Below are 25,609 nucleotides of genomic sequence, written 5' to 3'. Positions count from 1 at the left end.
GCCCCTTGCGGGCACCCAATCACCCGCCAACACGCTCAGATTGCCCTCTGACCCCCCTTATCAATTCACCAGTGCATTAATTACATCTGTTCTTCCCTGTAATAACCCACTGATCACCTGTCAATCACCTGCCAATCACCTATCACCCATCAATCACCCCCTGTCACCCCCTGTCACTGCCACCCATCAATCAGCCCCTGTCACTGCCACCCATCAATCACCCCCTGTCACTGCCACCCATCAATCAGTCCCTAACCTGCCCCTTGCGGGCAAGCTGATCACCCACCCACACCATCCGATCGCCTGCAGACCCGCAGTCAGATCACCTCCCAAGTGCATTGCATCTGTTCTCTCCTCTAAACACCCACTAATTACCCATCAATCACCCCCTGTCACTGCTACCCATCAGATTAGACCCCCATCTGCCCCTAGGGCACCCAATCACCCGCCCACACCCTCAGACCCCAGCCCTGATCACCTCGCCATTGCATTACTTGCATCTATTCCCCCCACTAATCACACCTTGAGACACCCATCAATCACCTCCTGTCACCCCCTAGCACACCTACCCATCAGATCAGGCCCTAATTTGCCCCGTGTGGGCTCCTGATCACTCGGCCAAACCCTCAGATCCCCCTCAGACCCCCTTCCGATCACCTCCCCAGTGCATTGAGTGCATCCATTTTCCCCTCTAATCACCCCCTGAGACACCCATCAATCACCTCCTGTCACCCCCCTTGCACTTCTCTCCATCAGATCAGGCCCAATACAACCGGTCATCTAAAAGGCCACCCTGCTTATGACCGGTTCCACAAAATTCGGCCCCTCATAGACCACCTGTCATCAAAATTTGCAGATGCTTATACCCCTGAACAGTCATTTTGAGACATTTGGTTTCCAGACTACTCACGGTTTTGGGCCCGTAAAATGCCAGGGCGGTATAGGAACCCCACAAGTGACCCCATTTTAGAAAAAAGACACCCCAAGGTATTCTGTTAGGTGTATGACGAGTTCATAGAAGATTTTATTTTTTGTCAAAAGTTAGCGGAAATTGATTTTTATTGGTTTTTTTTCACAAAGTGTCATTTTTCACTAACTTGTGACTAAAAATAAAATCTTCTATGACCTCGCCATACACCTAACGGAATACCTTGGGGTGTCTTCTTTCTAAAATGGGGTCACTTGTGGGGTTCCTATACTGCCCTGGCATTTTAGGGGCCCTAAACCGTGAGGAGTAGTCTAGAAAACAAATGCCTCAAAATGACCTGTGAATAGGACGTTGGGCCCCTTAGCGCACCTAGGCTGCAAAAAAAGTGTCACACATGTGGTATCGCCGTACTCAGGAGAAGTAGTATAATGTGTTTTGGGGTGTATTTTTACACATACCCATGCTGGGTGGGAGAAATCTCTCTGTAAATGGACAATTGTGTGTAAAAAAAATCAAACAATTGTCATGTACAGAGATATTTCTACCACCCAGCATGGGTATGTGTAAAAATACACCACAAAACACATTTTAGGGGCCCTAAACCGTGAGGAGTAGTCTTGAAACAAAAATGACCTGTAAAATCCTAAAGGTACTCATTGGACTTTGGGCCCTTTAGCGCAGTTAGGGTGCAAAAAAGTGCCACACATGTGGTATTGCCGTACTCGGGAGAAGTAGTACAATGTGTTTTGGGGTGTATTTTTACACATACCCATGCTGGGTGGGAGAAATACCTCTGTAAATGACAATCTTTTGATTTTTTTGTCCATTTACAGAGTTATTTCTCCCGCCCAGCATGGGTATGTGTAAAAATACACCCCAAAACACATTGTACTACTTCTCCCGAGTACGGCGATACCACATGTGTGGCACTTTTTTGCACCCTAACTGCGCTAAAGGGCCCAAAGTCCAATGAGTACCTTTAGGATTTCACAGGTCATTTTGCGGAATTTGATTTCCAGACTACTCCTCATGGTTTAGGGCCCCTAAAATGCCAGGGCAGTATAGGAACCCCACAAATGACCCCATTTTAGAAAGAAGACACCCAAAGGTATTCCGTTAGGAGTATGGTGAGTTCATAGAAGTTTTTATTTTTTTGTCACAAGTTAGCGGAAATTGATTTTAATTGTTTTTTTTCAAAAGTGTCATGTTCCGCTAACTTGTGACAAAAAATAAAATCTTCTATGAACTCACCATACTCCTAACGGAATACCTTGGGGTGTCTTCTGTCTAAAATGGGGTCATTTGTGGGGTTCCTATACTGCCCTGGCATTTTAGGGGCCCTAAACCATGAGGAGTAGTCTTGAAACCAAATGTCGCAAAATGACCTGTGAAATCCTAAAGGTACTCATTGGACTTTGGGCCCTTTAGCGCAGTTAGGGTGCAAAAAAGTGCCACACATGTGGTATCGCCGTACTCAGGAGAAGTAGTATAATGTGTTTTGTGGTGTATTTTTACACATACCCATGCTGGGTGGGAGGAATAACTCTGTAAATGGACAATTGTGTGTAAAAAAAATGAAAACATTGTCATTTACAGAGATATTTCTCCCACCCAGCATGGGTATGTGTAAAAATACACCCCAAAACACATTATAGTACTTCTACTGAGTATGGCAATACCACGTGTGGCACTTTTTTGCAGCCTAACTGCGCTAAGGGGTCCAAAGTCCAATGAGCACCTTTAGGCTTTACAGGGGTGCTTACAATTTAGCACCCCCCAAAATGTCAGGACAGTAAACACACCCCACAAATGACCCCATTTTGGAAAGTAGACACTTCAAGGTATTCAGAGAGGGGCATGGTGAGTCCGTGGCAGATTTCTTTTTTTTTGTCGCAAGTTAGCAGAAATGGAAACTTTGTGACAAAAAAAAAAAAAAAAAAAAGTTTCCATTTCTGCTAACTTGCGACAAAAAAAAAGAAATCTGCCACGGACTCACCATGCCCCTCTCTGAATACCTTGAAGTGTCTACTTTCCAAAATGGGGTCATTTGTGGGGTGTGTTTACTGTCCTGACATTTTGGGGGGTGCTAAATTGTAAGCACCCCTGTAAAGCCTAAAGGTGCTCATTGGACTTTGGACCCCTTAGCGCAGTTAGGCTGCAAAAAAGTGCCACACATGTGGTATTGCCATACTCAGTAGAAGTACTATAATGTGTTTTGGGGTGTATTTTTACACATACCCATGCTGGGTGGGAGAAATATCTCTGTAAATGACAATGTTTTCATTTTTTTTACACACAATTGTCCATTTACAGAGTTATTCCTCCCACCCAGCATGGGTATGTGTAAAAATACACCACAAAACACATTATACTACTTCTCCTGAGTACGGCGATACCACATGTGTGGCACTTTTTTGCACCCTAACTGCGCTAAAGGGCCCAAAGTCCAATGAGTACCTTTAGGATTTCACAGGTCATTTTGCGACATTTGGTTTCAAGACTACTCCTCATGGTTTAGGGCCCCTAAAATGCCAGGGCAGTATAGGAACCCCACAAATGACCCCATTTTAGACAGAAGACACCCCAAGGTATTCCGTTAGGAGTATGGTGAGTTCATAGAAGATTTTATTTTTTGTCACAAGTAAGCGGAAAATGACACTTTGTGACAAAAAAAAAAAAAAAAAAAAAAAAAAGTTTCCATTTCTGCTAACTTGCGACAAAAAAAAAGAAATCTGCCACGGACTCACCATGCCCCTCTCTGAATACCTTGAAGTGTCTACTTTCCAAAATGGGGTCATTTGTGGGGTGTGTTTACTGTCCTGACATTTTGGGGGGTGCTAAATTGTAAGCACCCCTGTAAAGCCTAAAGGTGCTCATTGGACTTTGGACCCCTTAGCGCAGTTAGGCTGCAAAAAAGTGCCACACATGTGGTATTGCCATACTCAGTAGAAGTACTATAATGTGTTTTGGGGTGTATTTTTACACATACCCATGCTGGGTGGGAGAAATATCTCTGTAAATGACAATGTTTTCATTTTTTTTACACACAATTGTCCATTTACAGAGTTATTCCTCCCACCCAGCATGGGTATGTGTAAAAATACACCACAAAACACATTATACTACTTCTCCTGAGTACGGCGATACCACATGTGTGGCACTTTTTTGCACCCTAACTGCGCTAAAGGGCCCAAAGTCCAATGAGTACCTTTAGGATTTCACAGGTCATTTTGCGACATTTGGTTTCAAGACTACTCCTCATGGTTTAGGGCCCCTAAAATGCCAGGGCAGTATAGGAACCCCACAAATGACCCCATTTTAGACAGAAGACACCCCAAGGTATTCCGTTAGGAGTATGGTGAGTTCATAGAAGATTTTATTTTTTGTCACAAGTAAGCGGAAAATGACACTTTGTGACAAAAAAAAAAAAAAAGTGTCATTTTCCGCTTACTTGTGACAAAAAATAATATCTTCTATGAACTCACTATGCCTCTCAGTGAATACTTTGGGATGTCTTCTTTCCAAAATGGGGTCATTTGGGGGGTATTTATACTATCCTGGAATTCTAGCCCCTCATGAAACATGACAGGGGGTCAGAAAAGTCATAGATGCTTGAAAATGGGAAAATTCACTTTTTGCACCATAGTTTGTAAACGCTATAACTTTTACCCAAACCAATAAATATACACTGAATGGGGTTTTTTTTAATCAAAAACATGTTTGTCCACATTTTTCGCGCTGCATGTATACAGAAATTTTACTTTATTTGAAAAATGTCAGCACAGAAAGTTAAAAAAATCATTTTTTTGCCAAAATTCATGTCTTTTTTGATGAATATAATAAAAAGTAAAACTCGCAGGAGCAATCAAATAGCACCAAAAGAAAGCTTTATTAGTGACAAGAAAAGGAGCCAAAATTCATTTAGGTGGTAGGTTGTATGAGCGAGCAATAAACCGTGAAAGCTGCAGTGGTCTGAATGGAAAAAAAGTGCCTGGTCCTTAAGGGGTAGAAAGACTGTGGTCCTCAAGTGGTTAAGGATAGTCTCATGTGCTGAGCCTGAGACTAGGAGGAAAGCAGCGACGGACATATGAAATAGAGTAGTGACCAGGTTAACCAGAACTCAACCAACCAGCACAAATCGCTGGCAGTACTCACAATGGTGAAGGCCAACTTCTTAGGCTGTTTGTGGGCTCTGCTTAGGGCTCTTTCACACTCGGAGCTGTTCTGTTCAATTTGACGGAACGCACCTAGGATACGGTAAGCGGGGTAACATGAAAGTCTATTGACTTTCATGCTACCCTTCAGATTAGATAGAGCGTTACGTTGTAGCACTTCTGGAAGCTTTTAATCGTACGATGCAGGCCTTTTTCCGTCAGGTAAATTAGAAATAGCGTCGCTGATATGCTTCGAACCGCAACGAAATCGGGTTATTGTGCGTGTGTTGGCTAATGTGGCTAATGTGAAATAACCCTTAAAGACTGGGTTCCACGGCTCCCTCAAGGGTAATATACTTTCAATGACTGTATTTTAAAACCACTTCAGCCTTGAGTGTATTTTCAACTTATGCATCCGAGCAATTTTCCCATTTCAGCGCTCCTCCCATTCATTCACTAATAACTTTACCACTACTTATCACAACGGAATGATCTATATCTTGTTCTTTCCACCACCAACTGGGCTTTCTTTGGGTGGCACATTTTACTAAGAATTATTTTTTTTCTAAATTCATTTTAACGTTAATATTAAAAAAAAAAAAAATGGAAAAAAAATCATCATTTCTCTGTTTTTGGCAATTATAGCTTTAAAACAATACATGCTGCCATAATTAAAGCCCACATATTTTATTTGCCCATTTGTTCTGGTTATTACACTGTTTAAATTACGTCCCTATCACAATATCTATGGCGCCAATATTTTATTTGGAAATACAAGCCCATAATTTAAAAAACAACAGTAATATACCCTCTTGACATACATATTAAAAAAGTTCAGTCCCTAAGGTAACTATTTATACTTTATTTATTTTTTTAATTGAATGGGTTTTTCTTGTTTAGCAAAAGTTTCACAGGGAACTGAGTTCCCATTTATTGATCTCCGGGCTAATGGGCGGCGGTGAGAGCGAGTGTGGGAACATGTGCACGAGTGAGCGGGAGCTCGCACAGCGGCGATTGCGGCGGAGAATGTATATCTACTCCCCTGAGGCTTTGATGAAGTTTCTGGGGGGTAGATACTCTAACCATTAAGTGGTTAACATTTCATATAAAGAGTTCAAGGTATGTACAGTATAAAGTGGGGTATAGTACTGTATTAGCTGGGACTATTTTTACCAATGAGTCTCAAGCAACAAGAAAGCCCATGTATCCGTCATCAGCCGACCCCCGTTGATGCCGGATAACCGAGACTGTACTGTAATTTGATTCAGACACAGAGTAGCAGACAGAATCACAGCAGGGCTGATGTACAGATTCCTGTTACTAGGTAAGAACCATAAACAGGCAGTGGGGAAATCACGAGGAAGGGAAATCCATAATGGAACGCATATATGCATTATTCATTAGGGGGAATTTCTGGAGTCCTTTAAGGCTATTTATGGCTTAGGCAAGCCTCGGGAGGACAGGGACTCCCATATAAGTGATCATACTGATCGAGAAATTCTCGGAGGAGTCGCCTTTTCCAGGAATTATTATTTTTCTGCAGAGCGGAGCTCCAACACCCACAAATACACAGGGTATTTCCACGTTCCTATTTAAGGGTTTTTTTTTTTTGTTCATTACCATATATGGTAGATGGTTCAGTGTTTCGCAAGTTTTTGCAAGTTAATGCCAGTTAAAGTGATATTTCCATTTTAACTGGCAGCCAGCAACAAACTTCACAAAGCTGATGATAAACTTGTGTCTTTGCAACCATAGCAACAGTAGGAGAAGGGTACAGCGCTTGACAAGGCAGGCTGCATCTGAATGACCAACTGCAGGGATGTCCAGAGCATAAATATAGGCAGGTTACACAACTTGCATTCAAAACAGATGCAACAAAATGGAGGATTTTGGCTTTCAAAAACACACAGTTTTTGAAGCGCAGAGTGTTCTGTACTGGACTCCTCCACCGTGGTGAGGGATACTAATGGAAGAGACCTTAAAGGGACACTTAAGTCAAACAAAAAAAATGAGTTTTACTCACCTAGGGCTTCCAATAGCCCCCTGCAGCTCTCCGGTGCCCTCGCCTTCTCCCTCTGATCCTCCTGGCCCCGCCGGCAGCCACTTCCTGTTTCGGTGACAGGAGCTGACAGGCTGGGGACGCAAGTGATTCTTTGCGTTCCCAGACACATTAGCACCCTGTATGCTGCTATATGGTATATGATATATGCTATAGCAGCATAGATGGCGCTATTGTGGCCAGGAACGCGAAGATTCACTCACGCCCCCAGCCTGTCAGCTCCTGTCACCGAAACAGGAAGTGGCTGCCGGCCAGGAGAATCGGAGGGAGACGGCGATTGGAAGCCCCAGGTGAGTAAAACTCATTTTTTTTTTTTTTACTTAAGTGTCCCTTTAACCACTAACTAACAAAAAACATAGGGCCAGATTTATCAAAGCATTACCAACAGTTTTTTCTTCTAAAACTGTTCTAACCAGCAGAAGAACAGTTCTGTGTGATAGTAAGAAACTTCCCAAAGCCTATGTATTAGCGGCAGTTTAGGGTGGATTTCTAGAGCTACACTACAGTTAAGAAAAGTGCAAATCCATTCCTTAACTGCTGCAGATAAGAAGTGCTCATTAGCAGTTCTCCAGATAGTGCAGGCTAGATGTGATTTGTGAAGGGCTCCTCCCCTCTCACTCAGAGCTTGCTGACAGCAGGTTTGTTGGCAACCTTAGCAACAGCAATTTTCCTCACACATTGCACTGCCTGAGAGACATTCCTAGCTCCTTCTATTCCTTACAGTTTAAGAAGGAATCTGCACTATCTAGTGATTTCTAAGGATGCCTGAGACAGTTCTGCACGGATTTCTAAAAACCTACTAATATTTTGTCTCAGACACTCTTGATAAATCTGGCCCACTTGTGAACCTGGGGGCAGTTGGCCATAAAATGGTATGCCATTTTCTCCATGTTCCTAAAGAAAATGTGTAAAACAGCAGTGCTACACAAGTAACAGGCTGCACAGAGCAAGAGCTGTTATTGCTGTCTGTGCACGGCCAGAGGAAGCAAGTGATTGGCAGTTTACTTTGCCACACCTCTTTGTAAGGTGATTGCCACGCCCCTTTGACAGTTTTTGTTTTAGGAACACTGTAGGAATGGAACGAACTGTGTTTTGTATGCACATAAAAATACATTAAGCGATTGATACGAGATATGAATGAGGAAAATGAGTAATCTGCCATCCCCCTGGAATTCATATGGAGATCTGAAACTCGAAATAATATCGAAATATCTAGACAGCTGCTGAAAAAGTCCGCTAGTGGGTGTCGGCATTATCCTGACCCAGGAATAGCCTATTGCATAAGCCAAAAGCAGAAGGGGCTATTTCTGGCTACACGTAGAACCCATCTCTGGGCACAGATGTGGAAATTCAGCTTATTATGTAAAATGTTCTCTATTTTGGGCCATGACATGAGGCTTCTGCGTCTAGAGATCCTGTCTTCAGATTCTGATCACATGACCCTGAGGGCCCGTTTCCACGTGTGCCGCACGCGTCAGCGAGACGCGCGGCGGCACTTCCGGGTCTGTGGGTACGCAAACGAATCACAACAGCCGTGCCGTGCATGGAAATGCCGGCCGATTCACTAGCGCAAGCGATTTGGCCGGCGGCGCTATCCATCCCTATGGCAGAGTTTCCCCGCGCGATTTGCCTGCGGGGAAACTCTGCGGATTCGGCCTGGTTTCTGCGCAAGTGGAAACGGGCCCTAAGCGCTAAGGTCAGAGAGCCAGCTTTAGGCCCCAAGGATGTGGCTGCGGCAGGGGCGTAACTAGAGGGGATCAGCCCCAGCGACTGCAGGGGGCCCAGAGCTGGGGGGGAGGGGGGAACCACTAGTCTTCCCTTCCTCTGATACAGGGGACTGTACTACAGATCAGGTGTTTTGTGGCTACACTTTTTATGGGGGTGACGATCCTGATGGCCACACTTGTTTTATGACCCTTGTGAGATGGGCCCCAAGGGCACCGAGCGGAGGGAAGGGGAGTGAACATTGGTGGGCCAATCAAAGTTTCGCTGGGAGGCCCCATGAATTGTAGTTACGCCACTGGGCTGCGGCAGCTACTTGCACTCAACCTTAGAAGAAAAAAACAAACAAACAAAAAAAACAGCATTTTTTGTTTGTTGCATTTATAAAGCTGCCAGTAGGGTCAGAACAGTCACTTATTTGTGAGTGTTCCCCCATCCCTATATACTCATTATCACAGATGTATTGCTATATTTATAAAGCAGGAAAACCATCAGAATCAACTTTATTTGCCAAGTACACCATATGACAAAGTACAAAAAGAGTTTGTGGCCACACACCAAACAATTAAAAGATCCAATTTTTCACCAATTCGATAATTTTGATCACTTGCCCTGAAAAATCGAGAGCTTTTCTTTGTTTTCAATCAATAAATCCGATTGAATTTCCCCCTTTTTTTTTTCGATTTTTGGAGATTGGACATGTTGGAAATTTCAGACCAACTTTATAAAGAATTGTATTGTTGTCTATTGTCAATTACTTGATGTGCAGTTCTAATCCATTTTTGCTGAGCTTTCAATTATTTTGTTCATAACTGGGGTAAAATTGAACATAGGTGTGTGGTACGTTGGTCAGATTTGTGAATTGTTACAATCGGTCAGACAAATTGATTGCTATTCTTGAAATGAACAGATATTTAAAAAAATTGTAGGGTGTGTGGCCATAAGTCTCAACTTTTAGAGATGAGAAAGAGGGACACTTAAGCCACGCCCCTGTCACACCCCTGATCACGCCCCCATCACACCACTAGTCACGCATACCATAAAGATTTTATAAGAAAAACATGTTTTATAATTCAAACCACACTGGTCCTTTCTATCCTGGTTCATTTTCCTTCATATTTACATTTTAAAATTGGTCATTAATCAATTTAAAGGATGGGAATAACGTTTAGAGTCAAACACATTTTTTAGTAGAGAAATATATATATTTACATAGAAAGAGGGACAAAGTCCTGAAAGAGGGACAGATGAGGGGGAAAGAGGGACAGTTGGGAGCTATGTGTGTGGCTACCTTAAGACAGACATGGTATTGTCAGTATGAGAAATGTACAACATGACACAGTGCTCAAGAGCAAGCATTCAGAGCAAAGTGAAAAAACAAGAATACTAAGGGCTCGTTCACACCTAGGGTGTTTTTGCATTTTTCTTTTAGCGTTGGCGATTTTAACCACTTGAGGACCGCGGTGTTAAACGCCCCTAAAGACCAGGCCATTTCATAAATTGGGCCACTGCAGCTTTAAGGGCTCACTGCAGGGCCGCACAACTCAGCACACAAGTTCCCCCCTCCCTTTTCTGCCCACCAACAGAGCTTTCTGGTGGTGGGGTCTGATCGTTCCCCCAATGTTTGTTTTTTTGTTTTACAAATATTTTTCTTATTTTTTAATAAAAATGCCTATTTCTTTAATAATTTTCCCTCCCTCCCTCCCTCCCTCCCCCAGTGATAGGCCTCAGCCTATCACCACTGATCGCTTCTGTGTCCCCCAGGGGGACAGCCGTGCGACACGGCTGTCTCCAGTACAGTGATGCCTTAGATCGCAGAACTGTACAGTTATATTTCGCCGTGTAACAGTCTCCGAGTGACGATTGCCGCTGGGAGACTGAAGGCAGAGCTCCGCGTGCTCTCCTGCTAGCCCCATAAAAGGCTGTTCAAACCAATCGGCGTGGAGCAGTCCAGGGGCTGCCGTCGCATTCACGCCAATTGGCGTGAAGCGGTCGGCAAGAAGTTAAACGCCCTATCAATCGCTAGTGCAATGAATCCTTATGGTATAGTTCATATCTGAGCATTTCGTCAGCTTTCCGCTCAGCAAAGCACTGCATGTACCATTTGTAGGGCAATTTTGGTACAATGGAAAAACGCAAAACGCTCACAAAATTGCTTTGTGCGGCAATTGCGTCAGCGCTTTTAAGAATAAATACATTTTATTTATTCTTTTCAGGGTCATTAGTTCACTTCCTGACTTGGGGAAAAAAATCGCTCACAAAATCGCAAAACGCTGGCGTTTGCGATTTGAATTTTAGATGTAAACAAAGCCTAACAGCTAGGGAGGAGAGATAAGTGAAAATACTAATATTCTTTTAGCATTCATTATTGCGATAATATTGTTAACTTAGATTTTCAAGTGAAAATGGCTTTGAAATATTTTTTTTACATTTTTCATGCTTTTTGCAAATTATTTTTTTCTCTTTGGCAAAATATCATCTTGCACGTTTTTCAAGAATTTTTGCGGTAAAAATATCAATTTTTGCATTGTTGCAGAAAACACAAAAATGCAAAAATACAAGCTATTTTCACAAAAAATGTTCTCAGAATCGAAAACTACTTTGGCAAAAATTTACAGGCAACACTGCTAGGGAGTGGGACAAAGTTCAGTGCCGGAGTGCTAGAAGATTGGGGTGGGGGCGTCAGGTGATGTGTGATGCTGCAACTGACCCCCCCCCCCCCCTTCAACCCAACATAAATATGCGCAAAAAGAGGAAATAAAAAAGGGATATATTCTCTGCTTCTGAGTTTGATAGTGGGGAAATCCACAGGGATTTATTTACTGTATGTAGAGGATTAAATATTTTGGCAGTCTATATTGTTGTCATTGGCAGTTCTCAACTTCTAGTTAAGGTGATTGTAAATTTCTACTGAAATTCGTGATCAGATAATAAATATTCAGTAGTCTACCTACATTTGATGATATTGCTAGTTGGGTAACCTTTGGTTAAAGTGGACCTGAACTCTTGAGCAGGACACAAGGAAAACATATCAGAAATGCACCCTGTATGTATTTAGAGAGTTTAGCCTGTCTAATTCCCCCTCATCTGTGTCTAATCACTAGTTGTAATTTGATCCCTCCCCTGTGTCACATGACTGCCTACAGCAGATAAGCAGATAAGCCCATTTGAAAGTACAGGCTGTAAACAAGATGTCTGCTTCCATGACTCAGTAAGTAAATACACTGCAGATTTATTTTAGGATTTGTATCAGCTGTAACAAAGAGAAGGTTTTTGTTTAAAGGTTATTATGCTGTGTTGTAACTTTTAGAGCAGAGAGGAGTTCTGAGTTCAGGTCCACTTTAAACAGGGTCATTTGTCCTAGCCAGCCACAAAACATTATTATTATTATCTCAGTGGCTTGGTTTGCAAAGCTGAGTTTGTGAGCTAATGTCAGATGCAGCTTGACTGGACTGAACAGAAGTCTTGTTCTTTTCTTTCAAACTCCACCCCCTTCCCCATACTCACCCACAGAGGGCATCATCTAGTCTTTTTCTGTGTACACAGAGCTAACCCAACCCCCAGGAGGGAACAGAGGGAGGTGGTGGGTGACGTCAGGTGATCAGCTCTGCTCTGGGGAAGCAACTCCCTCTGCTGGCAGCTCTATGCTTTGTGCACAGCCCTCACAATCATGTGACTGAGTAATACATAGTCACTATGCCCTATTCACCCCAACTGAAAGAGGAAAGGGAAAATTAAACTAATAAAAGTTTTTTAGGAATCCCAGCTGTTGACGCTTTTCTGGGAATGAATCCAACTAGCGAATGTCAAATGAAAATATAATCATTCCTGCTCCTTCGGCTGAGTCACAGACCGCACTGGAGACCTTTTGCATCTACTAAGCTGACCTATTATAACATTTGTCAGAGCTAATAAAGCTGTTTTGCAATTCAGTGCCATTAAAATGGCTTTCCCCTTTAGAAATGGGAATGTAACTTCTCAGCAGATCTGGCAACACTGCAGAGGAAAGAGATCTCCCCTTTGTTCTACAGAATATCCCCAAACTCCCATCTTCCCACAGATAATTATCTGCAGGACCATTTCTGGGCATTCTGGTGCCTTAAAGGGTACCTAAAGTGAAATATAAGTAGCCAGTCTTACTTACCTGTGGGGCTTTTTTTTTCCTTTAGCTCCCAGCAATCCTCCTGGCCTCTCATAGTTGTTCCACTCTGCTCTGTTCAGCTCTGTGCAGCAGCAGAGCCCTTTTGAAAGCTGTCCGACTGAGGCAGTTGCAGGCTACTGTGCTACACATCTGGGCCACGCCTCCTCAATTGGAGCGTTGGGGCATGTGTAGTTGCAATTTTTACAAACTGCTCAAGCACAGAGACCAGCATTGTCCGTTTAGGTATTAACACTTATATTCATCACTTTCTTGATGAAACCAGCAGTTTTATAGAAGAGTCCCATAAATCTCTGCACTAAAAATAGCTCAGTCGTGCCCCTTTGATATTACCCTAGGCATCTGCCTGGCTTGTCTATGCTTGAAAACATCCCTGATTCTTTGCATCCTTTTCTCCCATCCTCAGGATTACGGAGACCAGCTTGAAGATATCACACATCTAACGGAGATTGAAGAAGTTGCCTACTTTCCATTTTTAAATCACTTGGGCGGTTCAGATCATTCCAGGAGGCTGACACTCCCATCCAGCATTTCCTGTCAGGAGGACTCTGCTGTTTTCTCTGCTAGTATCTGCCCAAAAGAACAAGGTAAGGACCAGGAATCAAGTTTGTATAAACTTATATTTATATGTAATTTATTCAATCGGAAATAGCATCTAGAGTGAGAATTGCATGGTGTGTACCAGCCTTTAGGAAGCATTGAAATTGCTACACAGAATGTATGAATTATCTCACCATATTCCTCTTTCCTCTGAGATCAACTGAGTGATAAATCAGGAGATAAAACAGTTAAGGAGAGATAAATTGTGAGTTAAGACGGATAATCGATAACTGCACTCAGTTGCTGTCCGCTATTAAGGCTCGTACACACGCTTGACTAAAGTCAGCCGAGGCGGCCAAAAAATGACCGCCTATGCCAACAATTAAGCATGTGTATGGCAGCCCCCGATGGCCCGACTGCTGACCCCCATTCCATGAGCGATCCACCCAGCAGATCTACTCACCCAACTAGACTGGATAGGGTTTCTCTGGAGGAGTGTAGTAATAGTATACGTGTATAACCAAATGAGGTGGCTTACCTCTGTTCTCAACTCATATTACGTAAAAAAAAAAAATTATTTAAATAGTAAGGTATACGTGTAGACAACGCGTTTTACGGGTCTCGTCCCCCTTCCTCAGGTCAGTAAAACACCTTTATGTAGTAGTAGTCGGCGTGGGCTTATCACCGGTGTGCACTGGCGTAACAATAGGGGATGCAGTCCCTGCACCCGCGGGGGGGCATGCTCAAGGCCGTTTTGGGGGGCTGGAGGGGTGGCAGCATGAGGGAAGAGCATAGCTACACATCGGCGGGGAGGGGGGACAGTCCCCCCTCCCACGCTCACCTCGGGCTCTCCCCTCTGCGCTCTTCTCCAGCATCAATCTTCAGTGGCAACAGGCGGCGGGAAGGAACACATACCTCCATCCACGTGCTGGAGGTATCAATCTCCAAGTGTCTGCCGCTATTTCCTGTTTAAACAGGAAGTAATGAGAGGCACTTAGAGATGGACTTCCGCTGTGGATGGAGGTATGTGCTCCTGCCCGCCACTGATTGATGCTGGAAGGGAGTGCTCAAGGGAGAGTCCGAGGTTAGGAAAGGGGGGGGACTGTCCCCCCTCCCCGCTGATGCATGGCCACGTTTTCCGGGGGGGGGGGGGGGGGGGGAGGCATACAAATTTTTGCAGGAGGGCCCGGTGATTTCTAGTTACGCCCCTGCCCCTAGCTGTGTTTACTAGTGATTTATCCCTTGACACATGCTCTACCTCACATTCCAGTGAAAGTATGTTACTAGAAGTTCTGGATTTTGGTAGTTTACTCTCATGGAAGAAAGCATGCAGTCTGTCATTTAGATTTATATCTCTGTGTCTTGTTACTAAAAACAGCATGAGTGCCTGAGGTAAAATTCCAGCTTTACCAGTTACTTTTATATCTACTGCCCTTTGTTGCACCATGGATGAGTAAAATTAAACTTGATGGCTCAGTTCCATTGTGACAACAGAAATATTTAGGTTTAGCAGGGTTGTTGCGGCTTGCGTTTCGTGGCCATATGCACGTACCACAGTGTTTTGTGGCGGGGCACCGTCCAGGCCAACGCTGGTGGATTTGGCACAAATATCCAATAATGTGATGACCAGTATGTTCGGGTTTCAGGTTTAAAACACTGTTTTTGATTTTGGCACTATCCCTCATCGATCACCATACCTTTTCCGATCCCCAATAAATCCTGCCTGTTACCTAATCCTGACCAGTGCTGCTCGGATACCATTTTTCACTATCTGGAACTCATTCGGATCCGGATACCCCTTTATCCGATCCGGGTTGGATATCTGGAACAAAAATTTTCCAATCCGAATCCGGGCCAGATATCCAACCCCAGTATGCGACGGATTCGGATGGAAAACCGGAAGTGGCCTTTAACCACTTAATGACATGCTGACTTATAAAAAACTTCCTGCTAGAGCCTCTTAATGGCTCCAGGACGTTATTATAAGTCAGACAGTGCTGCTGCCGCCGTGTGCGTGCTCATGCGCGCTCCCGCGGGTGCACATGCATTAGTGAAAATAGTGGAAAAAAAAATACACCTTTATTTCCAAATGACGTATTGTCACCCTACCTTGCACTAGGGGCATTATTAAAATCTTGTCATAACCAGGACAAATAGGCAGATACAATGTGTGGGTTTTACGTACAGTAGCAGTGTTTATATTAAAACCATAGTGTATTTTTTTTTCATTTTTTCCTTGTATTTCCCTTTAAAATGCATAGAAAATAAAGTAATTACTGAAAACAAATATCAAACCCAAAAAGCCCAATTGAAGATGAAAAAAAAAAGCTATAGATCATTTCATTGTGATTAGTAGTGATTAAGCTATTGGAAAATGAATGGGATGAGCACTGAAAGGTGAAAAGCGCTCTTGTCCGTTAGGGTAAAAACCGCCTTAGGGTGAAGTGGTTAACCCCCGTGCACGCTCCCGCTACCGGCTGTTAGCCCAGCGAACAGTGAAAGGGATTATAGATCCCTTTCACTGATCGGACCCCCCCCCCCCCCCCCGGAGAAAAGCCGACAGTGTCTCTCCAGACACTGCAGCTTTTCTGCATTCCAAAAAGTTCCCCTGCTTCAATCTTCTTCCTGGGAGCGAGCTTGATCGCTCCCAGGACAATTTGACTGTGGCCATCTTGTGGCCAAATAGTAAATCTACACCCACATACATTTTACATTACACAAATACACTTTTTTACATTAAAAACTAACTGTTTACCTCCCACACCAAAAATTACCCACATACAATTTTTAATTAAAAAAAAAAAAGTACAATAATTAAAAAACAAAACAAAACAAAAAAACATAAATAGTTACCTAAGGGTCTGAACTTTATAAATATGCATGTCAAAGGAGTGTATTAATATATTTTTTTTTAAATTATGGGCTTGTAAATAGTGATGGACGCAAATTGGGTTTTAATTATGGTAGCATGTATGAATTTCAAACTATAATGGCCAAAAGCTGAGAAATAATGATTTTTTTTTTCCATTTCTTTCTTAATATTCCTGTTAAAATTGATTTAGAATAAATTAATGTTCAGCAAAATGTATCACCCACAGAAAGCCTAATTGGTGGCGGAAACAAGATATAGATCCATTCATTGTGCTGAGTAGTGATAAAGTTATTGGCAAATGAATGGGAGGTGAAAGTTGCTCAGATGCAAAAACATTTCAACCCTGTAGGCTGAAGTGGTTAAATTGATTTAAAAAAGTTTTTTAGGGTATATGAGGCATGTAGCATCATTATTTTGTAACGGGAAACACTAATTGATGATGTGGGGACTTAAAATCCCCCCCCAAAAAAATGGCTGTCAATTTTAACATCAAGACTAGGTTCCAGGAAGCGGTCATACTGCCGCAGTTCGGGCCTCCCCACAACTTGGACAGCACAGACACCTTCAAAAAAATGACACAGCTATTGTGTTCATATAATCGCTATGGCACCTAGTGTTGGTACCACGGCACACGTAAAACATTAAAAAAGGAGAGGTTCCAGGAAGATATCGTACTGCCGCAGTTGGGGCCTCCCCACAACTCGGACAGCACAGACACCTCCAAAAAAATTACACAGCTATTGTGTCCAGTCGGGTAACACTGGGGTGTGCACGGAAACGCAATAATTTACATCGAACTGCGGTAAAAAACGATCAGAGAAATTATATCGGGTGTATGTGTGGCCAGCTTTACAAATACGGACCTGGCAGGCCCGGGTGAGACAATGGTCTTCCACAGAGCAGCCTTCTAGGCAGAAAGGTTGCACAATATGGTTTAGGCAGAGATGCGTTAAAGGACTACCTTAGGGGGTTGGGGGGGAAGAGTTGAACTTACCCGGGGCTTCTAATGATCCCCCGCAGACATGCTGTGCCCGCGCAGCCACTCCCCAATGCTCCGGCCCCACCTCCGGTTCACTTCCGAAATTTCAAAGTTGGAAAGTCACTGTGCCTGGGGCCACGTCCTCGCTCCCGCTGACATCACCGGAAGCGTACTGGGCAGACTGTACTGGGCCTTTGCCGTACACTCCCGGTGACATCAGCGGGAGCGGGGACACGGCTGCACAGGCGCAGTGGTTTTCAGACTTTAAAGTCGCAAATTCCAGAAGTGAACCGGAGGCGGGGCCGGAACATCGGTGAGTGGCTGTGCGGGCACAGGATGTCTGCGGGGGATCATTAGAAGCCCCAGGTAAGTTCAACTCTTTTTCCCCCTACCCCTCTACAGTACCCCTTTAAGCTGTAAAGGTGCCTTAGGCAAGATAACAGATTTGGCACCCCCTTGTGTTCTTTTGTCAAGCTGATGTGGAGACAGGTCAAATAAGGTGGCAGGTGCGTTCCTTGACACTCACTAGACCCCAAGCATTTGCCTAGGTTGCCTGGTGGATCATCCTGCTCTTGGTTTAGGCCCCACATGGTAGCAGATAAGTGCTGACATTTCTTTTGATTGATTCACAATTGAACTAACCTACAATAATAGTTGTGGCCTGAGGCCTAGTTTTGTATGAGTAATTTCAAGAAGGCAACCAGCGGTGACTAATTCATTGTTCTGCGCATTTCAAGACCGATGCTTGAGACGTTTCCAAGAGTAAAGTACACAAGCTGTGTTTTGGAGAATATACAGTTTACAGTAAGTTCCGTCACATTTCCATGGGGTCACCAGTTTCTCATGCCGTTATATTCTCTTGAAATATTGTTGCAAAATGTTTCTTATCAGAAGTCACAAGACAACCGTCAGCGGTGTGTTTTGTAAGTAACAGGACTGAATGGAAATGGTGCAGGTCCAGGAGGTGACGAAACACTGTTGTGTCATTTGGACTGAAATAGAACATCAAGGAAGGCAGTACCCTGCCTGGAAAAAAGTCCCTTTCTCCACTGCTGTTTAAAGCAGACCTGAACTGAGAATGTACTCTCGGCTCTAAGAAAATAAGCAACAGCTTAATAACCTTTAAAGAGAACCTGTATCAAAAAAAAAGTTTCCCTGGGGGGTACTCACCTCGGGAGGGGGAAGCCTCAGGGTCCCAATGAGGCATCCCCCTCCCCTGTAGCTGCAGGCAGTCCAGCGCTGGCTCCCCCGAAGTGTCCCGGAATCCTCCCTCAACAAGCCTGACAAGCGCTGATTTATTTACCTTCTCTGGCTCCAGCGGGGGCCTTTTCCACTATATCAGTCCCTGTCCGTTACAAATGAAAGGACAACTGATTTGCAAGGTAATGTCCATGTTTCCCTATGGCTCAAGCAATATTACTGGTTAACGGAGTGCTGAGCCAGGAAGCTGTTTCGGGGTTATTGCCATTTTAAAAATAGAGGACTGAGCTTTCCATCAATCACAGTGTACAAACAGGAGAAAAGGATTGGTAAGTAGACTACGCGGGAGGTAAGTATGACATGTGTATGTTTATTTTGACTTTTATTTTTCAGTTAAAATTTGCCTTAAAGGACAACTAAACCCAAAACTGAACAAGGCTGATTCTAATAGCACTTGGGAAGATAGGTGAATAAAAACAGTGCAGAGGCCATTTTTGTTTGGAATGGCAGAAAAAACTTAAGGTAGCCATACACTGGCTCGATTCCCGGCCGTTTCGACAGCAGATTCGATCCTGGGATCGAATCTGCTGCCAATCGTTCGCGGTAAACGCAGCCGCCGATCCGATTCCCTCCCGGAATCGGATCGGTCCGTCGATCGCGCCGTGCGGGAAATTACCCTCGATCGCCCGCGGGTAAAGTGTGCGTCGCTAGCGGCGGCCGATCCGATCAGGTATACATTACCTGAAGCTGGCTCCCGGGCATCTTCTCCGTGCTGCACCGCTCTGTTCCGGCTCCATCCATCCCGGCGCTTCCTGTGTCACTGCAGTGACCAGGAAGTTCTAATAGAGGGCGCTCTATTTGAACTTCCTGGTCACGGAGTAACACAGGAAGCACCGTAATGGATCCGGAACAGAGCCGTGCAATGCGGAGAAGAGGACCCAGAGCCAGCATCAGGTAATGTATACGGGGGGGGGGGACAGGCGGCAGGAGCAGCTCAGCAGATGGTGAATCGGTTTCATGCTGAAATCGATTCACAATCTGTTTGCAGTAAAGGCAGCCATACGATCCCTCTCTGATCAGATTCGATCAGATAGGGATCTGTCAGCTGGTCGATCTAATGGCACATCGACCAGTGTATGGCTACCTTAACTTTCTATCACTTCTAAATGCAGTGATGGGTGAGTAATACCAGCTGGGTGGCAACCTTAACTGCCTATATGTGAGTGAGGGCGGTGCTTGTGCAGTAGGGGAAACCACACGAGTTGCAGTAGCACAAAGTGCATGTAGGCATAAGCCATTGGTGAGAACTTTACGTGCTACTGCAGGCATAAGGGCCATGTCACCTGCAGGGAGAATAACAGCAGTAACATACCTCATATGTAGCTTTAGCTCAGTTACTGCTAACGTTATCTAGTAGAATTGATATTAAATAGGTCACAAGATTGCGTTCCAGTTGTGCGCTTGTTTGCACTGGAGCTTGTCACAGATTATTATGCACTTTGTGCAAATACTTCCGCCCTTTCTTATTTGTATTTTGCTAGCGATATAATAATTATGTTTTATCTTGCCAGTAGGGCTGATTTTTTTTATCATTTTGATACCGTGGATTTCCTCTGACAGTTCCTAACAAGTGTTTTCCCTATTGTGACAGCAACACCCTGCTGCTAAGAGGACCTGTAGTGAAAATAACATAATTTTTTAATAAACATTTGCTCATTGTTGACAATATTCATTTATAGCAGGGGTCTCAAACTCGCGGCCCGCGGGCCATTTGCGGCCCTCGGTACAATATTTTGTGGCCCGTGCCGGCAAAAGCAAAAGAGACACGGAAGCGAACTATTTTACCTTTATAGTTCGCTTCAGTGCTCCCAAGTAATCCGCCACATCCCCGCCACTAAACTGAGGCTGCAGAGCCCCAAAATCCCCCGAGCAAACAGCCACGACTGCGCTGAGGGGCAGAGCTTCCAGCTGTAGCTCTGCCCCTCCTGACGTCAATCGCCGCACGGATCGCCGCCTCTCCCCGCCCCTCTCTGTGAAGGAAGAGTGAGAGGGGCGGGCAGAGGCGGCGATCCGCAGCGATTGACGTCAGGAGGGGCAGAGCTGAAGCTGAAAGCTCTGCCCCTTCCAGGAAATGGCGGCGGATTGCCCCCCGGGTGATTTGGGGGCTCTGCAGGCCTCGTTTTGCGGCGGGGACACGGTGGATTACTTGTAATGGGAGCACTGAAGCGAACTATAAGGTAGGACACTTCATGTTCAGAAGAAATAATTAAAACTGTTAATGACATTTGAGGACTTTTTTTGTGAAATCCCTTATGCGGCCCAGCCTCATCCTGACTTTGCCTCCTGCGGCCCCCAGGTAAATTGAGTTTGAGACCCCTGATTTATAGATTGTTTAAACAGTGTTTGCTCATTGTAAAATCTTCCCTCTCCCTGATTTACATTCTGAAATTTATCACTGATGGTGACCTCTTTAGTTCTGCCAGGTAAATTGTACGGAATGTTCGTTACTGAGAGTTCTATGCACAGAAGATACTGCTTACTTGGCAGTTGGAAAAAGCCGTAATTTCCCACATTGCAACGAGGTTCACAGACAGGAAACTGTCAGGGCTCTTGGTCATGACATCACACTGTGGGAGATGTTTCACCACAATATCAGAGATACAGACCCCCCCTGGTGATATACTTGAGAAAAGGTAAAGATTTCTTGTGGGAAAGGGGTTATCAGCTACTGACTGGGATGACGGTTAAGCCTGCTATATATCAGGCACTACGGGCAACCAAATGCCAATATTTTGCAGCATCACACCCCGGCTGGGGGTGTCGCTGTTTAGGTAGGTAGAATGTGCGGGGGAAGGGGAGGGGGAGTTAGGTTTAGGCATTAGGCAGTAGGCAGGTAGTGTGTGTGTGGTGGGGAGGTATTAAGGGTTATATGTAAGGGGGGAGGGTTCTGAGTGAGAGTAGGGTTAGGTTTGCCCATAGTAAAATATATATATTTAATACCGATATTGTACTATCGGCATTACTAAGTGCCCACATTTCCAGGTGCCTTTATTTAATGTACACGGACCTAGTATCCAACAGGCCCCTAGACTCTCCCCAGGCCCTAGGCAACTGCCTTGGTTTGCCTTGTGGAGAATCCAGCTCTGGATATAGTACATCTGGTATATGCTGAGCGCTTGCTAGGGAGTAGCTGACAGACAGCGGAAGCAACAATTGTCATCAACTGCACTTCAGATAGAGGCCTGAGGGATCCTTCAGTGTCAGTATATAATATGCACACAAAGTTCCACAGTTTTAGTTATCATGACTTAATAAGACATAAATAGTTTATACTGAATACAAGTTATGTAAGTATATTACCTACACGCCTTTCCTTTACAGAGGTAAACATGCCCTGTTATAAAGTATCACATTCACTTCCTGGTTGTACATTCCACAGCACTGATTTCATCACTGTATCCAGCTACCATAACAGTAGGATGCAGTATTAACCCTTCCCATCGTCTGCACCAGACATCTTCCGAATCAGCTGATTTTGGCGCACGGCTCTCAGAGCTGCGTGCCGAAATCAGCTGAAACTGGGCGCCCCATAGCAGCAATGCTATGCTGCGCGGGCGCGTAGCGGTAATTCGGGGCTCTGGACAGTGGCATAACTAGAGCTCACTGGGCCCCCCTGCAAAACTTTGGGTGGGGCCCCCTTTGACCCTGCTGAACACTGAATAGGGACTGTCTACAAACCTTTGTCTGCCAAACTTTGTATGATTCCTCATCAGTGGTTGAGCAGATGCAGTCAGTAGAACAATTGTGCAGAGAGTAGAAAGTTTTTTTCTCTCCATACCCTTACTTGTCAGTTTCTAAGGACACGGGAAAGAAACTTCTCCCCCCACCCCCCCACGAGGCCCCCTACTGCTTCTGGGCCCCCCTACAGCTGCATACTTTGCAGGGTCTATTGTTACGCCCCTGGCTCTGGCAGCTGCCAGACCCCGAATTACATCTCCCTCCAAGTTGTGACAACTCAGAGGGGAAGAGTATTTAACGCCGCTTTGGAGTTTAGCGGTAGCGGTGAGAGCCGTCATTCGGCTCTCACTGCACCAAACTAAATGGTGCCGAATTAATATGCACCCGACATCTTCCTCTTCCTTCACGTTTCTTCAGAACACCACAATCCATTCAGTTCAGGCCAACAATTACAAGGAGAAACTGTATTGCTTTTCTTGTTTTATGCTCATGAAAACACAGCTATTCCATGGTGTCCCTAACCTAACTGGCAGTTAACAGTGCTAACCTTTCCCTCAGTCAATGAGCAGGGTTAGCAAATGTTAGAAATAATGTTTGAGGAGAAAAAGAAACCCTTTAAAGGACAGCACTACTCTAGATGTATCTTTATGTATTAAAGCGGAATGAAACCCACCATTTCTTCTGTGCTCTAAAAGATTATTCACATCATATTATATACAGCCACCATTTTGTTTTTTTTGTTTTTACTAGAACAGCATTTAATTAGAAAGCTGGACGCATCCGAACTGCAGATAATGTTATCTAGTGTTTACATTCCTCACTTGATACAATTAAGTAAATACTTCTCTGAAAGTGCAGACACTCCTGAACACAGTCAGACACTCAGAAAGCATTTCTGCTCAAAATTCAAGATGAATACACCAGTTATGAATAAAATGCAATATCGGCTCTCAGAGCAAAAAAACTGTACTTTGGGAACTTGTCATTTCTAAATGAATGATAATACTTACTGTATGCACAAACGCAAATATGATAACTGTATGGCATATAAAAAGTAGGAAAACATGTTTTTATTGAATATTATGTCAGGGTTTTCTACCGCTTTAAGAGGGGGACTCCCTCCCCAGGTGAAATGAGTATGGGGTACATAGTAGGCTTAAAAAGAAATAAAAACACAACCAACCAAGAGTTAAGTATTTCATTGTTCTAAATTAACCATGAATGCTTACCTTTAATAAAATGTTTCCACGCCAATATCCTCAGAAATGTTTCATTCCGATATCCTCTGAAACCTTGATTGGAAATCAGCACGTACCCGCAACCGCGCACGCCGCTCTCCCGCGCCATTCTCAGCTATGCTAAGTATAGCTGAGGGCCCTAAGCATCTTTAAATATCCCTCCAAGGCTCCCCATTGGCCTATTAACAGATCAATGGGATTTCTGGAGGATAATAGACCAATGGGGAGCCCTGGAGGAAATGTAAAGATGCTTAGGGCTCTAACTTTACTTAGTATAGCCAGAACTCTGTCCCTGCGGGGCTCCCGCTCTCCTCCCCACCCACTGCGCCTATTGCGCCCACCCACGCTGGCACCCTGGAGCACCCATAGCACCCTGATATCAGGCGAACCGTCCTCTGGCGAACTGTTCAGGCCATCACTACAGATCATAACACCATAACGGTGGCTGAAGTAAGTACAATTACTCATGCTGCAAGGCTAAGAATAACTACCATGTATGATGCTAATGCATTGTGTACAGTACAGGCAGTAGCATAGACCCGATAGGCCTCGGCTATTTCCACAAGCCCAAGCCGGACGGAGCTAGTGTGCATGCGCAGGAAGACTACTCTTTGGGGGTCCCAGCACAGGATTGAGAGGACGGGGCGAAGCCTCTTTAGGATCCAGTGGCTTTCCCCTCCCGAGGTGAGAATAACCTAGTGGAGATTTTTTTTACAGGTTAACTTTAAACAACAAGTGACACCCATGCTAACCTAGAAATAAAAAATACATATATAGTATTAAAAAACACATACTGTATATAAGTAGATAAATACTACAGTATATTTTGGCGTATAAGACAGAGGTCGTCTTATACGCCGGGTGTCATTGATGCCGGGTGATACGCCCTATCCTGTTACCGCCTCTCAGATCTCGCTGCTGAGGACTGTAGTGAAGCGGTGCAGGTGCACATGTGCGAGATCTAAGAGGCAGAGAAGGAGGTAAATAGGATACAAGGGCGGGCCAGACGGGTGAAAGAGGCGTGTTTTATGGGTACAGCGCAATCTATTCTTCTATACCGCTCTGATAAACCAGGAGACGAGGAACGCTGACCAATCCACTTAGGGAGAGTTGAACAATCCAACCAGTCAATCGCCTATATCTATATATATAAAATCGGATGTATGTGTGTGTGTGTGTGTGTGTGTATGTGTGTGTGTGTGTGTGTGTATGTGCCGCGATCACGCAAAAACGGCTTGACCGATTTGAACGAAACTTGGTATGCAGATCCCTTACTACCTGGGATGATACGTTCTGGGGGTCTCGCGTCCCCCCTGCACACCTGGGCGGAGCTACAAACAGCAAATCAGATTCCACCCATTCATGTCAATGGAAAAAATGTAAAAGGCTGCCATTCTCACAGTAAACAAGCCAGAGTCCCCACACTTGGCACAGTTGGTCACTTGGTGACCGAGGTTACAATTCCAGGAAAAGTGGGCGGAGCATAAAACAGCCAATCAAATTTCAGCCATTCATTTTAAATGGGAAAATCTCAACTGCAGCCATTCTTACACTCGCAGGGTTTTCAAACTTGGCACACTTGGTCACTGGGTGACTGGGATTAATATTCAGGAAAGTGGGTGGAGCCTACAACAGCCAATCAAAATTCACCTATTGATTTTCAAGGGGAATATTTAAACTGCTGCTATTCTTACACTTTTTAATGGCAGAGACTTCAAACTTGCTACAGTCGGTCATTGGGTGACTGGGGTCCAAATTCACTAAAGGGGCGGGGCCACATACAGCCAATCAGATTTCCTTGGTGGATAAATTGCTTCCATTTACACAAATTTGATGTCAGGAACCTGACAGCTCACAAACATGGTCATTGAGTGACTGTGTGTCAAGGTTACAAAAAAGTGGGCGGAGCCAAAACAGCTTTTACAGGGAAAATACAAACTGCAGCCATTCTTACACCGTTAATGGCAGGGTTCTCAAACTTTGCACAGTTGGTCATTGGGTGACAGATTAAGATTTTGGA

The 25,609-nt window shown here is 44.4% G+C and overlaps 1 protein-coding gene and 1 long non-coding RNA gene across 7 annotated transcripts in view; one reads left to right on the top strand and one right to left on the bottom strand.

Moving 5' to 3' along the window:
• Positions 1-25,609, bottom strand: part of LOC137547329 (uncharacterized) — a 235,422-nt gene that overhangs the window by 119,917 nt on the left and 89,896 nt on the right. The window lies entirely within an intron of this gene.
• The window catches only part of LOC137547328 (T-lymphocyte activation antigen CD86-like), a 246,585-nt gene that overhangs the window by 147,780 nt on the left and 73,196 nt on the right, over positions 1-25,609 (top strand). For all 4 annotated transcript variants that reach the window (XM_068270798.1, XM_068270799.1, XM_068270801.1 and 1 more), the window contains one exon: positions 13,429-13,609. The gene's annotated coding sequence lies outside the window, so the exon portion shown is untranslated. The remainder of the gene's footprint in view (positions 1-13,428; positions 13,610-25,609) is intronic.

This window comes from Hyperolius riggenbachi, chromosome 2 (genome assembly GCF_040937935.1).
Source record: "Hyperolius riggenbachi isolate aHypRig1 chromosome 2, aHypRig1.pri, whole genome shotgun sequence".
NCBI lineage: Eukaryota > Metazoa > Chordata > Amphibia > Anura > Hyperoliidae > Hyperolius > Hyperolius riggenbachi.
The sequence above is the reverse complement of the archived record's forward strand: the minus strand, read 5'-3'. Positions and strand labels throughout refer to the sequence as shown.